This window comes from Macrotis lagotis, chromosome 1, assembly GCF_037893015.1.
Source record: "Macrotis lagotis isolate mMagLag1 chromosome 1, bilby.v1.9.chrom.fasta, whole genome shotgun sequence".
Classification (NCBI taxonomy): domain Eukaryota; kingdom Metazoa; phylum Chordata; class Mammalia; order Peramelemorphia; family Peramelidae; genus Macrotis; species Macrotis lagotis.
This window is the reverse complement of record NC_133658.1, coordinates 384518764-384539596: the sequence shown is the minus strand read 5'-3', so window position 1 is coordinate 384539596 and position 20833 is coordinate 384518764.

The window sequence follows — 20833 nt, the reverse complement described above, 5'->3', positions numbered from 1 at the left end:
AACAAACTTGTTTTGAGCATCTCCTATATGTTAGATACTGTGGTAAATAATAGGAATATATCTAGATTTGTGGTTTCAGTAATATAAAAAAATCTCCAATAAGGAAATAACCCTCTACAAATGAAACAGCATCTTCTCCACAACTTGTTATCTTAGAGATGACAATTGTTTGGGAAACTGAAATATTTAAGAGTATGTTAATCTTTCTATGTTAAGACTGTCATGTAGGGGCGGCTAGGTGGCGTAGTGGATAAAGCACCGGCCTTGGAGTCAGGAGTACCTGGGTTCAATCCGGTCTCAGACACTTAATAATTACCTAGCTGTGTGGCCTTGGGCAAGCCACTTAATCCCATTTGCCTTGCAAAAACTAAAAAAAAAAATACTGTCATGTACACAATATGTGTCATAGGTGGCATTTGAACCCGGGCCAGGTCACTAGGCACAGAGCTATGTTGTCATTCAGAAGTTAAAGAAAAACAATCATCCTCTCTAATCACTCAAAGGCATTAATTTGATTTCATTGTAGGGGATACAAAGTGAGAAAGAAGAAAAAGGAGATCAGTGCAGTTAAGAGATCATTGTGAATCTTAGAAAAAAGTAAGAAAATTTATTTATATGAAAAAAGTGAACTATTCTCTGATTAAAATGAATAAGTATCTCTATTCTACTCCTGTCTTTAATTCTAGATAAAACCAGACTGAAATCCATTTCCTTCCTTATCATAAAATTTAAAATTAGAAAAAACCTTAGAGAAATTATCCAATCCAATTCCCTCATCTTCTAGATTAGTAAATTGAATTTCAGAAAAAGGAAGTAAATATCCATTGTCATGCAGAGAATCTGTCAGTCAATAAGCATTTATTAAACACCTGCTGTGTGTCAGACACAATCCTTATCTAAGAGACAAAATAACTGGGGTTTTTTAAGGGGACAGGCTCTACCTTCAAGATATTTACACTCTAAAGAGGAAGATAAAAGACAAAAAGAAACTGAAAGGCAAGGAAAAAGAAAGATAACCAGTATGAGTACATGATGGAGAAGTCCAAAGAAGTACAAAAACTATGTGGCTGGTAGAAAATTAGAAAAATGATCTGACCTCCCTTCTTCAGTAGAGACTCTGGAGTACCCCTCCAGTCCAAGGGTCCAATAAGATGAGCAGAGGTTACTGATGATTTGTTAGTAACAGTCTAATTCAAACTTATAGAATCCTAAGATTTCCCAATAATTAGTTTCATGAAAAAGGAAGACAATCATGAGGTCCAAAGAAATCCCAAAGTAGTGCAGCTGGTGGGAAATGACAGCAAATTTGAACCCAAATCATTTGACTTCAAAATACAGAGACTTTTCATTATATCACACTACCCAAAAAGACAATAAATAGCAAAACATAGAATTTCTGCAAATCTCTTGCAATTTTCTTGCTCCAATACCTAGAATCTAAATATTATTAATATTTCTATGATAAGACTGCAATCTATTTGAGACAGTTTTCAAATGACTCCGTCTTTGGAACTATATGCATAATACATAATATGTCACTGTATTTACCTCCACAGGTCTTTAGAAAAAGCCTGCCCTAATGTAAGTCTCTCATAGATCTCAAATTTTGTTAGCATCTCCTTTTGTTACCCTTCCATGATCTGTCCAAGGTGCTGATAACAAAGAGTTAAAATGTGAGAAGAGAGTATTTTGGTGGAATGTGTCCTTTAAAATCTCAAAGGTTTGAGAAGTTAACCCTACATCTCTCCCTGCTCTGTTCTTTTAATTCTTGGTTGTAGCACAAGAGTGCCATCTTCAGCTCTCAAGCACAAAGAGGGAGAGTTCTTAAGAAAGCTGCTGTCTATGAGCCAGGAAAAACAGGCATTAAATATATTTCATTGCCATAAAATTCAACTCTTTTCATTTTGAAATACTTCAATTCAGAACATTAATCTACTGTCCATAAGTAGAATAAAAATAAAAGGACTTGTGATGTGCCACATTGAGATTAAAGAGACATGCTATAAAAATAAGATTATATTTTCAGGAAATTCCTCTATATATTCATCACCTTCTTATTATCATTTCTTTTATGACTCCAGGAGGTTATGACATATTCCTATATTCCATTATTTCCATAGTTTCACTGATCTGAAATTATAGTTCAGCATTCAAAAGAGAAGCTGAAGTCATGCCCAGCAGGACAATCCTTAAAATTCTTGTCAATGACAAGAAATTATACTGAGGTCCACTAATTTCAAAGTCTGGAAAGAGGTTGATGCTTAAGATGATAAATACAAATTGAATTGAATTTGAAAATGAATGTCTTCTGGCATTCTTGGAGAATAAAAACCACAGTTGAAACAGAAAATATAAATTGACATACACATACTGCAAAACAAATAATCTCCTAGATTCTCCAACATAAAATTTCCACATTGAAAATTGGTTGCCAAAGTAATTTCTACAATTACATTAGAAAACTGGGAAATAATCTTTCTTTCATTTCTTATTTTATGGTAATCTGTTAGAGAAAGGTGACAAAATACCCACTTATGTAACAATTTGGAGTATAGAGGAGGAATTAGTCATATTTTGCATTAAAGTACATTAGAAGTAGATTGCACACACATACACATGCACAAAGACAGATAAGATGAGTGGAAGATAATACAAGATGAGTGGAAGAGAATAACTCATTTATAATGCCCCACACATTCAATCAATTATTCAAATGTCTAACAAGTTAAAGGGTCTAGTAATCAAAATTCAGGGTCTAAGAAACTGTTGCAATGTAAGCAAAAACAAAAACAAATGGAGGAAAAAAGCACTGATAATTATACATGCATATGATTTCCAAAACCAGTTTGGGGATCTTGAGTTAGTTGGAGGGGAAAATGGATAGAACCTGAGACTTGGAGTCAGGAAGACCCAAGTTCAAATCTTGTCCCATATACTTATTAGCTGTATAACCTTGGGCAAGTCACTTACCCTATGTTTGCCTTGGTTTCCTCAATTTTTCATAAGTTGCAGAGTTTGTGTCAGGATCAAAGATAATATTTGTAAAACACTTAGCATAGTGCCTGACATGTAGTAAATGCTATATCAATATTTATTCTCTTCTCCCCAGTCTCCTTGCCTATTTCCCCTTAGATATATACACCAAGAAGCATTATTAGTATTATTATAATTATTTGAAACATGTGCTCTCCAAAATACCACTGCAGTAATTATGAGTCTCTATGAAGTTAGATGGGGTTCCTTATTTTAAGAAAAAAGTGCTCTACCTATGGGGTGTATAATAACTGTAATGATTCATTTTTCTACCACTTTTAACCTTTTCAAAGTGTGTTCCCTAATTTGGTTGGGTATTTATTTAAATAAATATGACACTGGAAGTGGCTTGCCCAAGATCATGCAGCTATTTATAACAATGTTGGGACTAGACTCATACCTTCTAATTACTAGACATAAGATTTGTCCCCCTTCTCCAGTTAGTGACAAATTTTCTCATCAGCTGTTACTACTAACTCTCTTGTAATTGGTAGACATCCCAACTGACACTGAAATGTGAAATAAAATTTTCTTTCTTCTGAAAATCAGGACAGCAAGGTGTTTGAAAAACTGTCTTCTGTAAATCCCAGAAGAGAAGTTCTTGAGTCAAGATACCTTCAGCAATCTTCCATCATCAAATATCAAATATATATCTAGGCTCCTGTGGAAACTAGAGAATTTAACTTCAGGGTTATGCATATGGTACCAGTGAATGAAAGAAAAAACATCTGTTCAATGTTTTCTATATGTCAGCCACTAGAAATATAAATAAAAGTACAAGAAATCCCTGCAGTCAAGGAGCTTACCTTTAAATAGTGTTGCCAATGGTAATTTATCTTTTATAGTGTCATTTCTACAGATAAAATTCATTATCTCTTGAGTCATGTGATGAGCCCAAGGACTGTGGTATGTGATCATGACTAACTAGATTTGCAGAAAGATACTTTGATGCAATTATTGTCTGTGAGAAGTTTATGATATAATGAATCACAAGGGAATGTACAAAAAATTTTCAGTGTGGAAATGCTATTCTAAAGAAACCAAATTCAAATCATTTGTAAGTATTTTACGGAATTATCTAGGAGAACTAAAAGGTGAAATGACTTTTCCATGATCTCACAACCATTATTTGATTAAGATAGGACTTGATCCCAAGTTTTCCTGAATCCAAGTCTGGCCTTCTATCCACTATAATATTGTCTCTCAATGACATGCCATTAAAGAATAGAAAAGAGAGATGATTCACACATATATTCATCAGAAAAAGGTCAAATTATCTGAATTATAGAACCAATCTTATATAAAGTGTTAAATTACAAGGAGACAGAGAAATAAGTGTAAATTCCATTTTTCAATGCCTGACACAAGAACCAGATTAATTCTGATGACAGCACAAAGTGTCTGTAAATATAAAACTATCACTCCAGATAGTTTTTAATTGATGAAATTGAAGGCGGTGATGATAATTCCTCCTACAGAGATTTTCTCTTCTCTAGTTACACCCACACAGTGCTAGTGGTGAAGCAGTTGTGAGGTTCTAAGGATTACATCCATACAACCCCTTAACAGATGAAGAAGGAGTCTATGTCACCATCTATTGCTGAGTCATAGCTTGTGTTATAATGAGGAGCTTTTGATGTCATTAAAATAACCCAATGAATAAACTCTCCAGCTTCTCTGTTACCTTAAAGGGCATTTCTTTAATGGAGGAAAATTTCCTACTTCAAGTCTATGTTCAATGAAATGACTACCAGTTATGAGAGTAATGGTAAGCATTGACAAGGAAAGCACCAATGATAAAGGTAAGATAATTGATGCTTATTTCTCAAAAGAGAATGCACTATCCACTATAACATTTTGATATCCAATATCACATTTTGAAGAGTTTGAGACAACTCAAAACTTGGTTGTTGCACTAGTATCAGGAAGAAGTATACTATGGAATCATAGATTATTTATTACTTCTATTATTAAAAATAATAGCTAACAAAATTTGATTTAAATTTTACAAAGCATTTTAACAATAACCAGTACTTTTGTAGCACTTTAAAGTTAGTAATGATTATATATTATTTCATTTTGACTTCACAATACTCTGATAGATTCTACAATTTCATATATGAGGTAACTGGGGCAAACAGAAATTTAAACAGATTTTTTTGACTATAGGGATCAGTAGTCTATCCACTACCTAGATGACTGTATACTTTAAAAATACTACCGGGGCGGCTAGGTGGTGCAGTAGATAAAACACCAGCCCTGGAGTCAGGAGTACCTGGGTTCAAATCCAGTCTCAAACACTTAATAATTACCTAGCTGTGTGGCCTTGGACAAGCCACTTAACCCCATCTGCCTTGCAAAAAACCTAAAAAAAAAATACTACCATATTTGTTCCTCAAGTAAATACCAAAAAAGAGGTATTATTATTATCTTCATCTTATAGCTGTAGAAACTAGAAATAGAAGAGAAGAGAAATAGACAATTTTGTCCCTTGCTTTATAAGTGGGGAAACTAAGGCTCAGAAATGTCACTTTCACCAAATGACAAAGGTAAAAAACATAAGAGAAATTTTTAAAAATTGAACCTAGTGTTCATTCAGATTCTGTTGTTAGTTTTTTGGTTTTGTTTTAATTTATCTGGATGTGAACAGCATTATCCAAAAAAAGGTCTCCAAGGGTTGTCCTAGCTCTCTAACTGCTGAAAGGAGCTGCATTCATCAAAGTTGATAGCTCACAGTGTTATTCTTTATGTGTACAATATTCTCTTGGTTCTGTTCCCATCACTAAGCATCAGTTCCTGTAATTCTTTCAATGCTTTTTAGAGTCCAACCATTCATGATTTCTTATACAATAGTACCCCAAAACATGTACATATACCAAAACTTATTCAGCCATTCTGCAATTCTTTGCCACTATAAAAAGGGCTGCAATTAATATTTTGGAACAGGTGGGACTTTTGGCATTTTTAAAGATTTCTGCTGGATATAGAGCTAGTATGGGTATTGCTGGGTCAAATGGTATGATCAGATTTAATGATTTTGGGGGATAGTTTGATTTTTCTCTTCAGAATAGTTGGATCAGTTCACAACTGCACAAGTAGGATATCAATGCCTCAATCCTCCCACAGCCTCTCCAACAATGATCATTTTTCTCTTTTTGTTATCTTAGTCAATCTGATATTAGTGGTGGTACTTCATAGTTGTTTTAATTTGCATTTCTCTAATCAGCTTTAATTTTTTCATTTGGAAACAGCCTGTTCATAACCTTTGACCATTTTCAATTGAGAAAAGACTCATAAGCTTTTAAATTTGATTCAATTTTTCCATGTATTTTAGAAATGAAACCTTTATCCAAACCCTCAGATGTGAAAATTGTTTCTAACTTTCTGTTTACCTTCTAATCTTGATAGTATTACTACAAAACTTTTAATTTTAATATGGTCAATATCATCCATTTTGCAATTTATAATGTATTCCATTTCTTATTTGGTCATAAATTTCTCCCTTTTTATATAGATCTGACAGAATATTTCTTGATCTGTTAATTGGTCAGTGGTATTGCCCTTTATTTCTAAATCCTTTAACTATTTTGATCTTATTTTGGTTTTGGGCGTGAGATGTGGGTCTATGCCTGTTTTTTGCCATACTATATTTCAGGTTTCCTAGTAATTTTTGTCAAGTAGTGAGTTCTTATCCCAGAAGGTAATGTCTTTGGATTTGTCAAACTAAACTATAGATTACTATTGATTCTTTTATACCTATCCTAATTTTGATGATTACTGCTTTAAAATAAAGTTTGATATCTGATAGAACAAGGTCACTTTCCTATAAATTTTTTCATCAATCCCCTTGATATTCTTGACCTTTTGTTGCGCCAGATGAATTTTGTTACTATTTTTTTCTTGCTTGGCAAAATAGTTACTTGGTAGTTTGAGCAGTATGACCCTGAATAGCTAATTTAGTTGGGATAAAATTGTCATTTTTAATTATATTAGTTCGATTTAACCATAAGCAATTGACATTATTCCAATTATTGTGATCTGACTTTATTTGTGTGAAAATTATTTTTTAATTGTGTTCATTCAGTTTTTGGGTTTGTCTTGGGAAGTAGATTCTCAAGTAGTTTATGGTATCTGCAGTTCCTTCGAATGGAATTTTTCTTTCTATTTCTTGCTCTTGAGCTTTGTTGTTCATATGAGTTTATTTTATAATCTGCTACTTTGTTGAATTTGTCAGTTGTTTCAAGTAGTTTATAAGATTTTCTCAGATTCTCTAAGTCTACCATCATACAAGGAGGGAAGTTTTGTTTCCTCATTGCCACCTCTAATTCCTTCGATCCCTTTTTCTTCTATTCCTAAGGTTAACATTTCTAATACTATATTGAATAGTGATGCTCATAATGGGCATCCTTGTTTCACTCAATCTTATTGGAAATGCTTCAGTTTTATCTCCATTACATATAATTGTTCACGGTTTTAGATAGATACTGTTTATTATTTTAAAGAAAATCCATTTATTTCTATACTTTCTAGCATTTTTAGTAGGAATGGATGTTGTATTTTGTTGAAGGCTTTTTCACTGTCTATTGAGATAATCATATGATTTCTTTTGATTTAGTTATTTATATGTTCAATTATGTTGAGTGTTTCCCTAGTATTGAACTATCCTTCTCTATCTGGTATAAATCCTACCTGATGGTGTATTATCCTAGCAATAGTTTGCTGTAATCTCTTTGCTAAAATTTTAAGATTTTTGCATCAATGTTCATTAGTAAGATTAGTCTATAATTTTCCTTGTCTGTTTTGACCCTTCTCAGTTTAGGAATCAGCACTATAAAAGGAATTTGGCAGAACTCCTTCATCTCCTATTTTTTAAAAATAGTTCATGTAGAATTGGAATTAATTGTTCCTTATATGTTTGGTAGAATTCACTTAGAAATCCATTTGGACCTGGAGACTTTTTAATTAAGGATGTAATTAATGGTGTCTTCACTTTCTTTTTCTGAAATGGTGTTATTATTTTATTTCCTATTCTGTTCATCTGAAAAGCTTGTATTTTTGTAAAGATTCATCCATTCACTCAGGTTATCAAATTTATTGGCATACAATTGAGCAGAATAGCTCTGAATTATCTTTTTTAATTTCTTCCACCTTGGTGGTGAGTTTACCCTTTTCATTTTTTTAAGGTTTTTGCAAGGCAGTGGGGTTAAGTGGTGCCCAAGGCCATGCAGCTAGGTAATTATTAAGTGTCTGAGGCCAGATTTGAACTCAGGTACTCCTGTCTCCAGGGCCAATGCTCTATCCACTGCACACCTAGCCACCCCCTCTGCTCTTGTTTTAACTCTGTCTTGTACTTATACCCCCTTTGTCAAATTATACTCCTTTTACCTTACCTAATAAATATTATATTATTCAAATTACTATTAATCAAAGTACCATCAATCAAAGGTTGATTGATTGATAAGCAACATTGCCTCATAGTTACTAAGTACCTTGCCTTCTTCTGTCTCATTAGAACTACACTTTCCAAGAGTCATGAATCACATCAAATTATAATCATGTTATACCTTCCCCCTTTTCAAGAGCAGGTCAAAGGAAATGTGAGACACATAAGTTTAGAGTTAACATCCCAGCTTTTCATCTGTACTATTTTTGCACAACCTGTGGTAAAGTATTATAGGTAGTTCTTATTATTTATCACCCAAATGATTAAAGCTAACATTCCTTGTATATAAATCTAGAAATGTCACAGAATGGCAGTGTTTGAGAATTGGAAGGGACATCAGCAGCCAACTAGTATAATCTGTACTAATTAGGAATCCTCACTAAGGTATTCCAGAAAAAAGAAAAAGAGAGAATAGAGGTGAGGACCAAATATGTCTCACAATTGTCCTCCATACTTTTGCTCATAACTGTTCCCCAAATTAGGATGACAACAATTCAATCAACAAGTATTTATTATGTATCAACTATGTGACAATAACTGTTCTTGCACCTAGAGATAAGGAGACAAAAATGAAAGAATCCTTACCCTCAGGAAGTTTATATTCTATGTCCTCTACCTCTTTCTTATATTCCTTCATATTATGTAAAGTCCCCAAATCATACTGTAAATCTGGAATGACCTCTAGTGCTATCTAATCTGCAGTCTTCACCTCACATATGAAAAAACTAAAGACAAGGAAGGGTAAGCAACTTGCCTAATGAGATATAGATATTGTAGTAAGTTTTAGAAATGGGATTTGAAGCTAGGCCCTCTGATTCTCAGAATCTGTGCACTCTCTATTATGCCATGTTGTCTCTCCATTCAAAGGTCTTCTCCTTGGTGAAGGTTTTTCTTGATTCCCACAGAAGGAAAAAAGTTCTTTCCTCTTGTATACCAAACGCTATTTATCTTTGTACTTTTCAAAAGTCTTTACCATGTTTCATTTTTGTTTTATTGATATCTATAGACATAAATTTAATGAGAACCTTATGTTGCTAACAGAATATAAATCTACACAGGGGCTAGAATTATATATTAATCAGGTTTTTATCTCTTACAGCACCTGGCACAGTACCCTGTACAGATTGTGTAGCTAAAAATTGTTCATTAACTTTGAACTCTGAGATTGTGTCAAATGAAGAAGGAATAAAGAGAGGAAGCACTTCAAGAGATTAGCAGCACCATTTGTGGGCAGTGTTAGCCATCACTTTTCTCACTCACCACTGTTGCTGGATGGTCCATGCAAGGAGGCCATAAATGTCAAATATGAATCAACTTCAAATCAATCCTCCCTAAAATTTTCACATGACAGTAGAGGTCATTCACTTGGGCTTCTGATGATTTACCCCTGGCATTTTTAGCCATTATCTTGCCCTAGTAGAGCTGCAAAGTATTGATCTGTGTATTTTCAGTCTTACCCTCTATGCCTCCAGCTTTGTTTATTTTTTTTCAAATTTTTGGTTTGTATTCAGGGCAAAACCACCTCTGCTCTCTCTGGCAACTGCTCTGATTTCTTTTCAAACTGTAGTGCAGAGCAAAGCTTTGGAATACATGATAGTCACCTGAGGCCATCACATGCCTGATAATTTTTTCCTTGATGAAGCTGGGGATGTTTAGAAAAGAGGTTGAAAATGACTTCCTATGCTATTGTAGAAAGACGTTGCTACCCAAAGGCTCCTAAAATGTTTTTCATATTATTAATTCACTCTAGTAAATAACCAGACAAATGATATTTTAATGTTAACTATTCTTCATAGAAAAATAAATTTTGAAAGGAAAATGTATTCAGTTTCCCTAAGTCCAAAAATATATGAGCCACAAGGATGGTACAGTACAACACTTAGATCATTGTATTTCAAAATAATAGATTTAATTTGTAATACAATGGACTTTATTTTATAAATTAAAAATGTCATTCTGAGAAGAATCCCATACCCTCACTAGACTTATCAAGGAGTCCATGACAAAGAAAATGTTACAAATCCCTTATCTAAATAGTGCTTTAAGAGAGCCTGAGTACATTGCTCATTATTAATGCTTAGTAGTAAAGTAACATAAATAAGCTAAGACTGTAAGTAGAGACAATTTGTTATAGTGGATAGAAAGTTAAACTCATATTCAAAATAGCTAGGTCCAGGTTCAGAATCTAACATTTACCTAATCTTGTGACATCCCTTTCTACCACTCCAGATAACTCTCTAAGAGCACAAGTTGCAGAGCTAATCTACATTGGTAGGGGGAGTTTCTCCATCAGTAGAACTCTATCAGTGAAATCACAGGTTTAATCCAAAATGAAGTAAAATTGCAAAGACTATAAATATATTTCCTTTTAAATTATTAGCTGGGGTAATTTTTAGGTGACCTTAAGAGTCTGACTATTCCTTGAATTCTGCTCTGAGGTTTCATTATAAAATGGAACTGATTCTGGGTATGGAGTTGGCACATTGGAAGAGCATTGGACCTTGAGTCAGGAATACCTGAGCTTAAATTAAATCTCAGATATTTACTAACTCTGTAAATCTGTAAATTTACTTAACTTCTGTCTGCCCACTTCCTCAGCTATAAAGTAGGAATAATAGCATCAAACTCAAAGGATTAATGAAATACAGCTGTGTAAAGCACCTGACATGGTACCTAGCACATACTATGTGCTTAATTGATGTTTATCTCTTCCACCTGTGCTCAAAAGATTTACTAGCTCATAAACTCTAGAAAGTCATAGGATCATAGATATAGAGTGGAAAGAGAGCTTAAGAATTATCTGTACCAAACCTTTCATTTTACAGGTGAAGAAACAGAGGACCAACAAAGGAAAAGTAACATAGAAAATCATAAAAGGACTTTGCAACAGAGCTGGAATTTAAGCCTAAGTCCCTTCAATCCAAGTTCAAGTTCTCTTGTTACTAAACCATGCTACCTCTTATCTTTATCTTATTCTTATCTTTATTTATCTTTATCTTTATCAAAAAAAAAAGAATCCAAATGTAGGTCAAGCAATGAGAATTAGACTGGTTAATTGCTTATAGATACATTGTCAAAAATTTTGACCACCAGATAATAGGTTTCTTTCTTTTGTCCACAGTTTACAAAACTACTAAGTACTGAAGGGATGTGGACTATAACAATTTAAGTTTAGAGCTAAAAGAAAGCTTCAAGGTCATCTTGTCTAACTACCTCATTTTACAAATGAGAAAAGTGAGGTAAATTCTGTGATATTAAAATCTATGCATTTTCTAAGTAGCAAATCCATATTTTGAAACTTTCTCCTAGATTTCCATATTTCTTTTTTTTTAGGTTTTTTTGTAAGGCAAATGGGGTTAAGTGGCTTGCCCAAGGCCACACAGCTAGGTAATTATTAAGTGTCTGGATTTGAATCCAGGTACTCCTGACTCCAAAGCCAGTGCTTTATCCACGGCGTCACCTAGCCGCCCCGATTTCCATATTTCTTGCAAATGAACAGAGTACCCACATGAATAAAATCATGACTGAATACCGAAGGAAAACAAATTTTAATATGCAAGATGATATGTCCACAGAGCTTCCAGATAATTTTATCTATTGTCATAATCCATACAGATTGCTGTAGCTCAATTTGTGATATGGGGCAAAAGGCATTAACCAAGTAGTAAAAAGATTCAGATTCAGGTCATGCTTTTGTCATTTATTAGCTTTATTATCTTGAACAAATAACTTAATAATAGCTCACATCTTTGTAGCATTCTTTATAAAAATTTACAGAGTATTCTCATAACAACTTTCATATCCTCTGACCTCCATCCCTTCAGCTAAGTTTTTTACATATGAGGGACCTGAGGCAAAGAGAAAGGCATATTACTTGTCCACAATCACACAGGAATGTTGTATAAATACTGGGACCAAAACTAATCTATATCTTTTAATTTCAAGTTGAGTAGTCTTTATTTTCTTTACTGAAAACATTATTCATTTATTTTCATTTTAGCTCTATCGAAAAAGATTATATGAATTTGACTTCACTTTAGTATTGTTGGTCCCTTGAGAGTAGTTTCTCAAACAAGATGGTAACATTTATTCAGTGACTAAAACATACAATATTTAAAGGAAAATTGCTTCATCTCATTGGTAGCACCTAAAATATGCTGCTTATTCCTAGTGAGTATATCCAACAAACTCTAAATTACTTTGTAAACTTAAGGAAAGCAGTTTACATAGCACTAGTTAAATAATTTGGACAATATACTAGATAATTTTCTTTCCTTATCTAGGAAACCAGCTCAAGTCCTAAAATATCAAAGACTGATGTGCTAAATTTTAGAATAGAATTATTCCACCTTTTCATCAATCAGCGGGCACTGTGCTAGGCAGAGTACAAAGATAAAAATTAAAACTCTTCCTAATTTCAATGCGCTTGAAATGTTAGTCAGTATGGCTAAATTGTTTATGTGTGTATATGTATTAAGTACATTTACATATATATATATATAACATTTTTGTTATTCAGTCATTTCTCAGTCATGTCTGATCCTTTATGATTCTATTGGGGTTTTTTTTGGAAAAGATATTGAAGTGGTTTGCCATTTCCTCCTCCAATGGATCAGTTTTGTCAGGCAAACAGAGAATAAGTGATTTGCCAGGGTCCAACAAGTAGAAGATTCTGAGCCTGGATTTGTATATATACACATATTCATCTGTGTATAAATGTAAATATGTTTGTATATGAACATACTTAAATTTATACATTTAGGCACACAATTGATATAAAGCATAGTTTCCCTCCAGGTTCTGAGATTTATTCTGATGACCCTACAACTCTTTTTTTAAGGTTTTTGCAAGGCAATAGGGTTAAGTGGCTTATCCAAGGTCACACAACTAGGTAATTATTAAGTGTCTGAGGCCGGATTTGAACTCAGGTACTGCTGACTTCAGGGCCAGTACTCTATCCAGTGTCCCTCCTAGCTGCCTCAACCCTACAACTCTTGACATCCTGTTCTAAATTATCTTCTACCCCTGATATTTTATGTTTTAAGGATCCAGTAGGCTCTACCATTTTTTGTTGTTCATTCCCTCTGACCTCCTATATTCTAAGGACCCTTCCAAATCTGATTCTCTAGTCTGCAGATATTTTCATAGTTACAATAGATAGAGCACTGGCCTTTGATTCAAGAGAATGGGAATTTGAATCTGGCCTCAGACACTTGCCACTTAGCAGCTGTATGACCTTGGGCAAGTCACTTCACCCTGATTGCCCCACATCTCGGGTCATCTCCAATCTTCCTGGTCACTGAACCCAGATGACTTCCAGAGGAGAAAGTGAGGCTGGTGACTTAGCACATTATCTCCTCACTCAAATCCAATGCACGTGCTCATCATGGCATAACCTCCCTGATATCAGGGTCTTCTTCGAAATGAAGGACAAAACATTAGATATAAAACAATTCTGAAAGAAAGTACTAGCAGTTTGGAGAAGCAAGAAAGTCTTTATATGGAAGGTATCATTTTATCTGATCCTTAAGGGAATTCAAGGATTCTGAGAAAAACAGATAAAGAACAAAATACCATAAGGCTGGAAATCATGAAAAAGTAGGGGGTCAGATTGTAAAGGATTATAAATGTCAATATCCTTGAGTTCCTAAAGGCTATATTCCAGAGATGGCAAGGTTTGGCAGGTGTCATCAAATTGGAAAAGCTTCAAGTATGGACCTAGCATTATAACAATATGCCAGTATCTTATAACCTCTGACAATATAAAAATATGCCATTATTTTATAACCTGAGAGAATAAAGGGGTTTCAGACAGACAAGGATCCAGTTGTTACTGATTTTCTGGCACAAAAAAAACCTTTTCCCAACCTCTATTGCTCACTGAGTCTAAGACTTCAGACAACTGATATTACAACCAGATGCACAAGAGTTCAAAAAACAGAGATAAACAAAGTACACAGGAAAAGTTATCCAGGTAACCAGATCCTCCAGTGTTCAATTGTTCTTAATTTTTAAAAATGATAATAATAATAAATATAGAGAACCAGAGCAAAAAATGTAGACCAAAGTAGAAACTTTGCTTTACAATTAATAACTATGTGAAAGAGGATAGTCATGAGGCTATGTATCAAAAGTACTGGAATACCATTAAATCAGTCCTAAGAGGACAAAAACATATCTCTGAGAACATACATTACCAAAATAGGGGAAAAGAAGGTAAATGAATTGAAAATGAAGCAAATTATTAAATTTATTTATTAAATATATTAATTACATATATAAATGAAATTAAATTTATCTATTAAATATCAAATTATTAAAAATAAGCAAAGCCAGAAAGGACAATAATCAATGTTGGAAGGGATGTGGGAAATATGGGACACTAATACATTGTTAGTGGAGCTATGAACTCATCCAGAGAAATTTGGAATTATGCTCAAAAGACAACAAAAATGTGCATACCCTTTGATCCAGCAATACCACTACTAGGTCTATACCCTGAAGATATGATGAAAAAGGTTAAAAAACTTGTACAAAAGTATTCATAACAGCCCTGTTTGTGGTGGCAAAGAACTGGAAATCAAGTGGATGTCCATCAGTTGGGGAATGGTTTAATAAACTGTAGTATATGTATGTGATAGAACACTATTGTTCTATTAGAAACCAGGAGGGATGAGAATTCAGGGAAGCCTGGAAAGATTTGTATGAACTGATGCTGAGTGAGATGAGCAGAATGAGAGGAACACTGTACACCCTAACAGCAACATGAGGGTGATGGTCAACCTTAATGGACTTGCTCATTTCAACAGTACAACAATCAGGCACAATTTTGGGGTATCTCTGACAGAGAATGCGATCTTATCAAGAGAAAGAATTGTGGAGTTTGAACAAAGGCTAAAGACCATTACCTTTCATTTTAAAAGAAAATATTATCTTGTGCAATTTTGCTCTATCTCATACTTTATGTTTCTTCCTTCCTTAAGGATATTATTTTTCTCTCATCACATTCAACTTAGATTAATGCATACCATGAAAACAATGTAAAGACTAACAGACTGCCTTCTATGGGGGGGGGGGGGAGAGGGAAGCAAGATCAGGGGAAAAATGTAAAATTCAAAATAAATAAAGTCTCTCTAAGAAAAAATAAAAATAAATAAAATCAAAAAATCAAAATTAAAAAATAAGCAAATCCAAAATTATCATAAAAAGAGATTTTATTTTTTCAAATTAGAGGAGACATAAATAAATCACAGTCCAGAAAGGCTATATCATTATTAACAAAACTAAAAATTATTTTTTTGAAAAGACTAACAAAATTGATCAGACCTAATTTAACTTGATTATAAAGAATAAGAAAAATCATATTACTGAAATAATAATTGACAAAATAAAAATCATAATAATGAAGAATTGAAGAGAATTATCAAAATCTACTAAACACAATTATAGTTTCACCAAGAAAACTTAAGAATTTAAAAGAAAAAGATTGCCTAAACAAAATCAAATATTCAAATTAACAGAGTACCAAGTAGATTAGCTTGAACAAAACAATTGAAAGAAAATTCTTTTGACTAACACTGAAGTAGTTATTAAAGACATAACCTGTTCCAGATGGCTTTAATGGATAAATTTTATCAAAATTTGAAGAGTAGCTAATGTTTACATACATGCATATTATACATGTTTATGTATATAAACATATAAAATTATACAAATTATTGTCCAACAATTGAGAAAGAAAATAAAATGTTTGTGATACTAATATTACTCTAATCCCTAAAACAGCAAAGGAATAAAGGAATAAAGCAATTATCCAATATCTCTTATATATTTATTTACACACATTTATGGGAGAAGTATTTTTTTAAAAATATGGCAAATTGTATATATAAAATTCTTTATTATAGCTATTTTGGATTTATTAGCAGCAATGAAAGAATGGTTCAATATTGGGGGGGAAATGTATATAAAGATCTCATTATTTTATGTTACCTCTTTTCAAGAGGACCAGATCTCTAAGCTACCACCAAAATGAGTATCAATATTAATGACATCAGCCTAGAAGTTCTGACTTTTTGTTCTTTTATCTGATTATTATCAAGTAATTGGTAATCTGAAGTACATTCATTTGGAGAGGGTATAGTGAACATTGCAAGGCCAGTCCTTGGAGTGAACATAGCAACATATAGGGCAATCCCACTGAAAGTAGAATCACCCTGGGAGAGAGGTAGTATATCAAGAGGCCCTAGCCTATAAGTCATCCCATTCCACCTTCAGAGGTACATACACACATACACACACACACACACACACACACACACACACACACACATATACACACACACAAACACACCACCTGCATACACTTTGAGTTGGAAGAATAAAGTTTCTTGGAAGAGGGGCACTATAGTTATAATATCCTAGATGTGCTAGCCAAAGTAGCACCTCATTTTCCAGAGGACATTACAATACAAGGATAACACTATATCCCTTACATAAGCATTTTGTTCGTCATCCCCATTCCCACCTTCATGCATATTAAGATGTATGACTACAAATAAATTTGTGGGAAAGCTAATGCCCTGCCAAGTCTTTGGCAGCAACTGTTGGTTTCTTTCTCCCACTACCAACCTGGCTTGCTTTCATGTTTGTGGTGACATTGTGTGTCTGTCATCTGAAGATCAGGTCAGTTAAATATGGAAAGGCTCATCAACTCCAAAGAATTTTTTAGTCACAGTAACCCTTCAGTTGATGGTGAAGCAGCCACACAGTAAAATGCCATAGCAAACAAACAAACCCAAAAAAATGCCAAAAATCTTCTGAAGGACTTTCAGATAAATTGTTTTAACTAGTTAAAAGTCCAAGGAGATTTAACCAGTTATTTGTCAAATAAGGAGAAGAAAACAAGGCTGATGACTTTAAACAGGAATACTTTACTCAAATCCAATTCATAGGGAAGCCAAGACATCAACATCATGATGTAATTGGTCCTTTTTCAGAACCAAAGTTAAATAACATTATGTCACACATACAGAGCATTTGCACTAAGCTTTAAGTATAACTATGTTTTTCACAAACTGTGACTTGGAATTCTTATTTTGTGAAGATTGATATGAACTGATCTTTTTTTTTCAAAGAAAATACACATTCTGAATTTGTCTCTAAATAGCAAGACTAGCTTCTTGGTTTAACCTATTGCACTAAAACTTTTAAGACATTTCTCATAAGAAAACACCACCTCTACAGACTAAATAATATGACATTGGATTGGAGTCATAAAATCTTAGATTCAAATCCTACTTCAAACGTTAAGTACTTGTACAATGCTGGACAAGCCCTTAACCTTTGTGTACTTCTATGTCTTCAACTTGTAAAACAAAGGGGTTAGACTCAATAACCTAGGAACTCCATATTATCAAATATAAATCAATGGTCATCTTATTTCTTTCTAATTTATCTCATGCATATGTTCAATATGCCTTTATTTAAATGCCTACCTTGACTCAAACATTGTGCTAAGTTTTGGGAATAAAGAAACAAAGATAAAACATCTTGACCTTGAAGAGACTTATTCTTTAGAAAAATTGATCAGAATTAAATACTATTTTGCCTTATGAGAAAATTCTACTTAGTCGTTCCTGTATTCAAAGTATTCATTCAGGGAGTCTATTCAGTGAAATTATACTCATGTTTTTACAACCTAGTTTAGGAAAATCATAAAGTGACTTTTTTTGCTAAAAGCTGAGGGTTTCCATTAGCTATAGAAAGCATAGACTAATTTCACTGCTGAGTGAAGGCTGCAAGATAATTACAAAAAAGTGCTAACCAGAAGAACAGGTCTAAATTAATATAGCTTTGTCAAATGGACTTTATTAAAAAACAGACACAATAATATAAGGCTATTGATTAGCTTAATTAATATGAATCAACATGCAGAATCAAATGGCTGCATTATCCTTCAGTTATTTAAGGGCTTAAGAAAAGTAGAGAGGAACTATTCATTTGTTAGTTAATACATTGGCATTTGCAGTTTTTTCACCCACTAATGGAACTGAACTGCTCTATGCCTTTGTAAGTACCAGTTTCTAGATTTTTATATAGGAATATTAATGCACATTAATGCAATTCTTCTTTATCAAAAGAATTCTTTCAAGACATCTACAATGAAAACATCAAATATTGAGAACAGTAAAGTATAGGAAAGATTATCATAGAGCGGAAAAATATTGGGCTAAAACCAAAGGAACTTTTAGTGAAAATAAATCTATTAGAAATGCATATGTGTGGGTGTGAAGTCAATAGATATTGCTGACTGGAAAGCTTGGAAGTTACAAGTGACATGCAAAGTGAAATGAATGAAAAACTCTTTACTTTCTCTCCCTTTGTTGGAATTTCAAGCCCCTCCACCTTTCTTAGACCTTTTACTTCCTCTTTTCTCTAGGAGGGCTAGGAGCTATCATCTTCCCTTAGGATATATGTCTACTCTGCCCCCTCACTTCAAAGGTCAAAGCTTTTTCTCTCAGATATCTGTACTTTAAACAACTCAAATTTAACTGACAATGATTTCATTAATCAAGGGGTGCAATGGTTTCAAGTCACATGATTCATCTATTTCCACTATTTAAGAACTTGTAAAATTAATAATAAAGTCAAAACAATGAGATTCTTTCCAAATTTTCTTAGCCCTCCATTAAGAAATAAATTCTAGCATTATAGTGATAGGTTTAAGCCCTTCATGCAATTCATTTCACTTTCCTGTAGATCTTTGTGTTAGGAAAGAGTGCATAAGATAAGCCTTGAAGGAAGAGAAGACTTCTAAAAAATGAAGGTATAGAAGTGCTCATCTAACCTAGAGGAATAAATCAATTTATATATGACTAAGTCAGAACTGTTTTCAATTTCAAGACTAGGGGGCAAAGGATAATAATAATCTGTTGAATGTGTGAAACAAACAGTCAATACTGTGAGGTAGAAAAATGAGACCAACAGAGGGAGAATAGGGACTGAGGAACCAAAGGTAGTGTCAAAGGATGATAGGTAAATGAGATAGTAGAAGATATGAAAGAAAAGAAGCTTATAATCAGACCTTGAGAGTTCAAGGTCATGAAAGTAGAATGGTTTTCAGTGATGGTGAGGTCCAATGTATAGGTGACTAATGGTTAGTGGAGAAGGATAACATGGAAGTTTAGGAAGGTGATGAACTATGGCTTCAAAAGCTAAAAAAAAAAAGGTTAAATGTTAAAGATATATTAATACCTCAAATCCGATAAGACCAGAATTATCAAATTTTGATATCTTTCTAACACTATACCATAGGATATTTGATAGACTAAATCCTATTGAATAAGCAAATAATTTTAAATCAAGAAAATGTTAATGAATTATATTTTGAATCTGTGCTATTTGGAAGAATTGTTGGTTCAATAAAGAAAATTAAAATTAATGAAAATTGTTTCTATGAATTGAACATTTCATTGTTCACTATTTCTATATATTTCTATAAATATAACATTTTTGAAAAAATCATTCTTTTAAAAATACAAGTTACATTAATCTCCTAAAATAAAAATGGAAGTCTTCATAGGACTTCCTATGAAACCACTAGAGAAGATTCAGAGACAAGGGATATGCTCCTTGGTTCACAAGGAACAATAAAATTAAAAATAACAGTTGACTTTTATGTAGTATCCTAAGGTTCTGGAGGCAGTTAGGTAGTTCAGTGGATAGAGTGCTGGGCCTGGAGTCAGAAAGATCTGAGTTTAAATCCAAGTTCAGGCACTAGCCGTGTGATCCTGAATAAGTCATTTACCAACTACTTGCCTTAATCTACTGGAAAAGGAAATGGGAAGCATTTCAAAATCTCTGCAAAGAAAACTCCATTGACAGCATGGTCCATGAAGAGTCAGACACAACTCAGTAACACAGAAGGTTTACAACATATTTTATATATATTAACAAAAAGAAAATCAAAAAAACAAGACCTAGGTTTAAAATAAATGAAGAAATATGTGCTCAATAATTGTATTCTTAGATATATTCCAAACAGGCAGAATGACCAGAAGCAAAGAACAGTCATTAGTAGTGCATTAGTATCAACTTAGAAGACAGTTAACTGTTCCAGAGTATTCCAAGGGGGAAAAAAATTGACAGGAGTTTCATAAATAGATTCAGACTTGATACAAAGAAAAGTTTCCCAGAATATTAGAGCAATCAGAAATAACAGAAATGATGATAGGAAGTTCTCTTTCACCTCAGGTCTTCAAAAGAAGTCTGTATAATTACTTCTTGAGGCTATTTAGAGAAGATTTTTTAAGAGAGGTAGGAGTTTTAAAAGATATCTAAAATACTATTCTTCCC